Source organism: Ixodes scapularis, unplaced genomic scaffold, assembly GCF_016920785.2.
Source record: "Ixodes scapularis isolate PalLabHiFi unplaced genomic scaffold, ASM1692078v2 PGA_scaffold0__279_contigs__length_252992795, whole genome shotgun sequence".
NCBI classification, from domain to species: Eukaryota; Metazoa; Arthropoda; class Arachnida; order Ixodida; family Ixodidae; genus Ixodes; species Ixodes scapularis.
In genome coordinates this window covers 42,115,660-42,123,654 of record NW_024609835.1, presented here as the reverse complement: position 1 = coordinate 42,123,654, position 7,995 = coordinate 42,115,660, and positions in this window count along the sequence as shown.

The following is a 7,995-nucleotide window of genomic DNA, read 5'->3' as shown; positions in this document are numbered from 1 at the left end:
GAATTGGATAGCCCAGACGAGTTAAAACCTGTCTGCCTGCAGGTGTTAGCTTGAGACGTTCGCGTTGACCTGTGAGGTGTGCTTCAATGGGCTCTTCGACGGTATTGTGAATGCCGAGAGACAAGAGACGTGGTGTCGAGGTTCCGGGTGGAAGACCGAGGGCTTGTTTATAAGACCGGCGAATCAGTACTTCGAGTTTTTCTCGTTCCCGAGGTTTGAGGGTCAGATAGGGTACAGAGTAGGTTGCACGGCTAATGATGAGTACCTGGATGAGACGGGTAGCGTCTTCCTCTTTCAGGCCGTGTCGTCTGTTGGCAATTCGTCCCGTCATACGAAGGATTTGATTCGTGGTATGCGTAAGACGTTGAAGCGCGTGCGATCCTCCGCCGTCTTGTTGGAGAAAGAGGCCGAGAATCCTAATGCATGTCACTTGCGGAATGACTTGATTCTCGAGTGTAAGAGTAAGCTGTGGCGGGTCATAAGGAATGATCCGGCATTTCTTCTTTACAATGAGCAGCTGCGATTTTTCAGGCGCACATTGAAGACCCCCACCACGTGCATACCGTTGAACCACGTCGGTCGCGCGCTGTAAGGCATCTTGGATCTCCCCGTCAGAGCCGGAGGTGGCCCAGATAGTAATATCATCGGCGTAGAGGGCGTGATACACACCCTCTATTTCTGCGAATTGGGCAGGGAGCTTCATCATCGCCACGTTAAACAACATAGGCGACAGAACCGCTCCTTGTGGCGTTCCCCTGTTGGGAGTGGGGAGAGGTTGGGTCCGAAGGTCGCCAATGCCGATCATGGCGGTGCGGTTTTGTAAAAATGCTTGAATGTAAGCAAAGGTTCGTTGACCACAGTTTAGATCACTGAGATTGGTAAGTATGATGTCGTGACTCACATTGTCAAATGCCCCCTTTAGATCCAGCGTCAGGATGGCTCTAGTGCTGTGAGCGGAGACTTGTTGATTGATATCCTCGTGTAATGGAGGAGGATGTCTTGCGTACTGAGGTGCGGACGAAAGCCGAAGATTGTCGGTGGTAGGAGGTTGTTGTTCTCGACGTATGACTGGAGCCGGTTGAGTATCACGTGCTCGAATAGCTTCCCAATACACGAAGTGAGAGAGATGGGCCTCTGATTCTCCAATTTGGGTGGTTTGCCGGTCTTGGGGATCAGGATGATATCGGCATGTTTCCACGCTGCCGGTAATGTGCCTTCCTCCCAATGCTGATTAAAGAAATTGGTGAGGGCTTGGATGGAAGGGTCGTCTAGGTTTCGAATGATACGGTTTGTAATCTTGTCCGCACCGGGGGTGGTATTGCGGGTAAGAGTCTGGATGGCTTGATTCACTTCGGCCAAAGTGATGGGATTATCAAGGTCCGCGTTGGGGCACCACGGTATTCCATGGGCTGAGAGGGCGGATGTTGTTGCCCTATGTACTTGTCCCGCAGAGCGTCGAGAATGTCCTTGCTTGTCCCTAGATGTTGATGTAGGAGTTTTGTGATGATATGCCGGGTGGCTGACTTGCTCTTGATGGGGTCAAGCAGGTGGCGCATCAGGGACCAGGTTTTGGCGGTGCCCAGGGTGCCCTGAAGGCTGTTGCAGAACTGTTGCCAGTTCTGTTGCATGAGGTCCACAGCGTAATCAGCGGCCTCCTCTGTGAGCCTTGCTATCCGAATCTTGAGGGTCCTGTTGTGCTTCTGCCGACGCCATCGCTTGATCAAGCTTCGTCGAGCTTCCCACAGATGGAGTAAGTGGGGGTCAACGGCTTGTCGTTCGTCGGTGAACATGATATCTTTGGCATAAGCGGAGACGTCGTGTTGTAGAGCGCTCACCCATTCGTCAAAGGAAATGATCTCTGAAGTGGAAGTGGTTTCTCTCTGCTTACGAAACTCGTCCCAATTAACGAGTCGTGTCTTTTTGATGTAGGAGTTCTTGCGAATGAGGGGGACCGTAGTGATGAGAATGCAGTGGTCACTTCCGAGCGTTTCCTCGGTGTTGCACCATTCAGCGTCTGCGAGCCTCTTGGTCATTGTCAAGTCGGGGCACGTGTCACGCGACACACTGTTGCCAATCCTGGTAGGGCAGGCAGGGTCTGTGTGTACTGTGAGGCCCTGTTGATGGACGAGCTCCCACAATTTATTGCCTTTCACGGTCGCCTTGCCGTACCCCCAAGCTGGGTGCGCCGCGTTAAAGTCGCCCAGGATGACGACCCCGTTCTGCTTGGCTAGTTTGAAAGTCGCGGCGAGCAGGTAGGCAAAATTCTCGTTTCGTCGACTTGGTGGACTGTAGACATTGAGCACGAAAATACTCGTCTGACCCCTTTTTGCAGGCAGGATCTCGATAAGGTTATGGTCGATGTTACTGCCATCAATTTGGTGCAGAACAGTGGTGAGTGATTTGGCAGTGAGTGTGGCGACTCTACTATCGGCGGAGGTTGTATGACAGTTGTAGCCGGATTGCGATGGGACCGATCCGGTTTCTTGAATTGCTATGACATCAGGGGGGGTTTCGGCATCGCATATGTATTGACGAAGAGAGGCATGTTTTTGTTTGTACATACGACGATTCCATTGCCAAATGGTTAGGTTGTGGGAAGTTTGTTGGGCCTGAATATTCATCATGACCGGGTGTATGAGTAGGAAGGGAGGGGGATTCTAGGTTGGGTACTAGTTTTGCTTTTTTGCGGTTTGCGTGGTCAGTATCTTCAGTGTTAATGAGAGTATGAAGGTGCTGGAGCGCCTGTTTCATCTCTTGCAGCTGTTGTTGGGACTGCTCTTGGGACAGCTGCATTTGCTGCTTGATCTAAATGATTTGCTGTTGCATTTGTTGTTGTGACTGTACGAGTGTTTCTCCTAGTCCTGTTTCTATTTGCGAGGGCATGGGGGCAGTGGGTTCGGGGATTACAGCCACTTCATCGGAAGCTGACACTGGTGAGGTTGTTTTTTTCCCCGGTTGTGGTTTGATTGCGGGTATGACCTGGGAGGGGTCTGGGGGTGGCGAGGATATTGAGGGTGTAAGGAGTGTTCGGAGTTGCCTATTCCCCTCTCTAAGTTGCCGACTCCCCTCTTTAAGTTGTTGATTCTCAGCCCTTAGTTCCTTTAACTGGTTTAAAATTTCGGTTAGCTTCTGACTAACATCCGGCGCGCAGGACGAAGAGCAAGTGGTCTGCTTCTTTTGGTTGTTTTGTGGGAATAGCCGCGCTGCCCAGCTCACCCTGTTGTTGTCTGTTGGTTGACAGAGTGCTGCTGGTGCCTTGTCGCATTGTGGGTTGCTTGATCGTGACCTGGAATTGGACCTTGGTCTTGAGGAAGACCGTTGCCTCGGTCCTGTCCTTTGTGGCCCTCTGGAGCGGGAGCGTGACCGGGAGTTGACGCGAGTGTCCTTTCGTCTTCGGTGATGGTTCGTGACAGATGTTGGTGGGCGGTGAGCCAGCTTTAGGGCACTCCTTGGAGCACGTAGGGTGGGCGCCTGTGCATAGAGCACATCGGGGCGTACACTCGTGGCCTTTCGTTTGGTTGGAAACGCCACACGTCACGCACTTAACAGTGTCCGGGTTCGGGCACACATCAGCGCGATGACCGATCTCGTGGCATATGTAGCAGGCGTGACGGGTAGGTAGATACCAACTGCATGGAAGTGCTGCGTGCTCGAAGATGACATATTTCGGTAATTGCTTGCCGGTGAAAGTAATAAGAGCTGTCGATGTTTTTCCGACCATTCGGGCTGAAAGAATTTCATAGCCCGGCGAGTAGAGATTGTCGATTAGTTCTTGGCCAGTAGTCTCGGGCGGGATGCCACGCACCACGCCGCGAACCGAGTCGTCGGGGGCGGCAATATAAGCGGTAACTGCATATTCGTTGTCACCAAAACGCAGGGTTAAAATGTCTCTGATGTGTCGGGCCAGGTCTTCACTTGGGGTGCTTGCGATGGCGATATTTTGTATTCTGTCCATGCGGACTTCGAATGTTGTCGAGTTTGGTCGGTCGCGGGTATGTTGCCGAGTTTTCTCCGCGATGGCGCGAGAGAGGTGGATAGTCTCGAGGTTGGCAAGATTTAAGGGTCCTCGCGGGCGAATAATAATTTTGAAATCGTCTCGAGGGAGCGGAGGTAGTCTTGGTTGTCTAGTTGGGGCCCTCTGCGGCGTCGGTTGAGAGACTGAGATTGTGGCCTCGGTATTTTGTGGCTTGACCTTTTTGGATCTTTGCCTGCGTATTTCTACCCAGTCGTCTCGTTCGGGTTGGTCTTCTTGGAGGGGGATATCCGTAGCATCGCTTGCCTCCATGGCCGTTGCCATGCTTGGGTTGTGAGCCGGAGGCGGCGTGGGGCGAAGGCACGTGCCTAGCGCACGAGCGCAGAGTAAAATGCTGCGTACCTGGTTAGGCTTCGCGTGGCGGCCGTCGCTTGGGAACTTCGAGAAGCGATATTTCCGAGGGAAATTCACTCACGCGCTGGATGATGGTGTGCACTTGTTCCTTGCGACGAACTGCGTTGATTGAGACCAGAATTGTTGTTGGATTATACCTTTTGCCGGTGATTGAGATCTCCGAAAGCGGGAGCCCGTGAATGGTACATCAGCGCCAGTTGGCCCTCGTCTTCTTTTTCCAAAAACTTTCAAGTATGCCAAAGAAGCGTGAGGGACATATCTTGTCCGCGATATAGTACGTGATACAATCTCCCTTGAAAAATTGTAATAAAGCCCAGCCACTTCACGTGAAGATGGAGGAATAGCGAAGCTGTTATCTTTACGATAACTTTAAGATAACCATAGGTCATTTATACGATTTACTTATGATTGCAATAAAGACGCGTACACGACCTTATTGTTTAATTGTCTTTATTTAACTCTTAATGACTAAAGTGATCATTGCCTTATGGTCACTATGGTAAACTACTATTGGCTATTTCTTTATTTCGGATGCGTTCTTGGTAAACGTGAAGTCGATACACGTTCCGTTTCTAGTCGTTGGTGTAGGTATACGTGTTGGTATACGACTACTTTAGGTTTTACAGCGACTTGAGAGTTCTTTATCAGCGATGCTGATAATGAGCCCAAGTCTCTTTATCAGCATAACAGAAGCGAAAGAAAAGAAGGTTAGATCGGCGCGTTCTGCCCTCAGCCTCGTCACAGCGCACGATGGTAACATGGGATCAGGACCTCACTATCTAATAATGCCAAAAAACGCTGACTCCACCGGGTTTCCCGCTCTTTTTATTTAGACTTGCCACGACCAATCGCAACGAAGGAGCGCCGTTTCAACGGCAGTTTTTTGTTAACGTTCGTGGACACATTTTTTTCCAGGTCCTAGCACCATAACAGCTTCGCTGTAAAACTGCTCTTTGTTGGCAGCTGTGGAATCCTTGCACAGTGCTGGACTAGGACCGCAACGTGACGGCACACTTTATGCGTTTGGATGGAATGAAAGACACCCACAGAAAAAGGTGATGAGCGTAGTGGCTTTTCCCTTCCGACGCTGTTAAATTGGCTAGTCGGCTCCTATAGCGTACGTCGGTGACGCGCCGACGTTCGCTATCTTATGGGATGACTTGCACGTTCCGCGATGTAAGTTGCTCCCATAGAGTTATTAACAAAGACACTAGAGGTTCAAGTTGCCCTAGTGTGCTGTTGCATTTTGAAGCAGACAGCAACCAGTCTAAATTTGACTTCCGGTAATGCATTCCTATGGGAAAACGTAATGCGTTTTCTCTTCGCGCTCGATTATAAGAGTGTTGTGACAAATAAAACGCTTGGAACGGTTTATAATCGGATGTACAAACACGTGTGTCAGTTAGAGCGGTTTTCTTTAGAAATCATGGGGCGTCGAACACTGCGCCAAAATAGCCCAATACCTGTTGACGTTGCAGACTGATAGGGCACGAATTTACGCATATAGTCAATGCTACGAGGCACATGGAGTGAATCAGCTTTGACAAAACACCAAAAGGATGCTAATATACGCCAAATCAAGCAACCAAAACAGATGATAAAAACGAAGCATGGAGTTATGGATCTAAGAACACGTACTGGATTAGTGACAAACTGTGCATAAATAATAAAAATAATTGCAGCTTGAATAAATCCTACGCACTTTTTAATTGTTCTTATCGCTTGAATTGATAGCTTGTGTCGACACATAATATTGTACAACTTAGACGGGGGCCTCAGTTTTTTCCAACTTAAAACAACAAAAAAAGAACATTAACTAAAAAAATTACACTTTTATAATGTGAATGAAGCTACATAGGACCCGTTACGAGTAAAGAAAATGCGCTGATTTCTATTATTCTCTGTCGAAGAGAAAAATATCACGTACGTTTTTTTATTGGAATACACAGAGTTTCTGTCTGCTTCAATTTGCAACCGGAAGTCCCGTAGACACTAGCGCCAGCTGAGCCTCTAGCGTTTATTTTAATAACTCTATTGTTGTTCCGTCTTTGTGCAGTGCTTCCGGCCTTCTAATACTCGGCACATGACTTTCGAAAGGTGTCTATTTATCTCAAAACCAACTGTAAAATAAGCAGCAAACAAAATGCGTCTGCACGTAATGAGCTTAAAAGTACAGAGAAGTTGTGTTAAAGAGGCAGATTTCAACCTGCGAAATTACACGACATAACTGCACACCTGCGAGTTCAGCTGTTCTCATCACCGCAGTGGTTGGACACGAGCCACTATATCCAAGTGTCTGCCGAGGCGTTGATTGTTGTAAGTCGAAGTCGACTGCTCACGCTCGACTGTCGTCATGCGGGTGGTTTTGGTCCCACAATTACGTCATCGAGCTTTGCGAGGGAAAAAGTGAAGGAAATAGTCCGCTTCTATCCTCGCAATTTCACCGCGACAAAGAAGCTTCTGAACAAGTGGTGGTGCGTGCGAGAATACTCGGGCCAGACGGACCACGCCTCTCCAAAGTCATGACATTCCAACCCGATGTCGTTTCATGGCCCCTTTAAGCCCTCAGTGGGAGAATCGCACTAGCCGACCCTTCTGAGCCTTCTGAGCCTGCAATATTCTCCTCATAGAGTAACTGTATAGGCTGAGCATATACAGTTACTCTAACTCCTCATAGAAAAAAGCGCCATATGTCGTACGCAACGACAACCAGCGCCAGCCGCCATGCTGAAGGGGACTGGTGGGTGCGTCGTTGCAAAGAGCAGCATAGGCCGTACAAGCTAGTCTGATTGCATTATTTCCACGGCCCACGATGCAAACGTACTGCTCCGTACCCGTGTAAGCAGAGTGGGTACGTATTCGTAAATGTGCTCAATATCGGTTGAGGGGCGTCGGTCGGGTGGGGATATTCAGCGACCTATATAGCCGAGCAAGTGTTAGAACGGAACACGAGCCGTTGCCACTCAACGCTCCTTGTGCGTTTGAGGCCGATGTTTCTAATCTTACTTTGTAGCGTTTGGAGGTCGAGTTTTTTTTTAAAGTTTCACCTCATTTGAAGAAATTAAAGCGTCAGATATTAATGTAATGTTGCTCGTGGTACCGCTTGTGGACATGACAGCTTCGTGAGCGCGTACACTCTCACGCATGCGCAAGCTCGCGGTGCTTCCAACTTGCGCACGAAGTCATACGACCCCACGCTTCAACCTGTCTGCGGCGCGTACACACCTGTGCAGCCATTGCTTTATGCAAACCAACATGTACGCGCTTGCAGCTTCTGCTTCACTACAAACCTGCTGCTCTACGACTACAGGGTGTTTCAAAGTAGAGGCTCGACCCTAAAATTGCCCGCAAAAATCAGGGACTTGACATATCAAGGAGAAACTTTCTTCGAATACGTCGTTTACTGGCTGAAATTGCGCATTAAAATTTCAAGTCTTAATTTAAAGTACACATATTTTTTTCGTACGTAAATTAGACATTTGAATTTTATTTTACACATGAGGCAAGTAAAATACATATTTAACTTGCTACGCTCAGTTGCTAATTTTTGACGGGTCATTAATTGTAGCTTGTAGCTTTATTTTGAGACACTAAAAAATAAGCGGCTC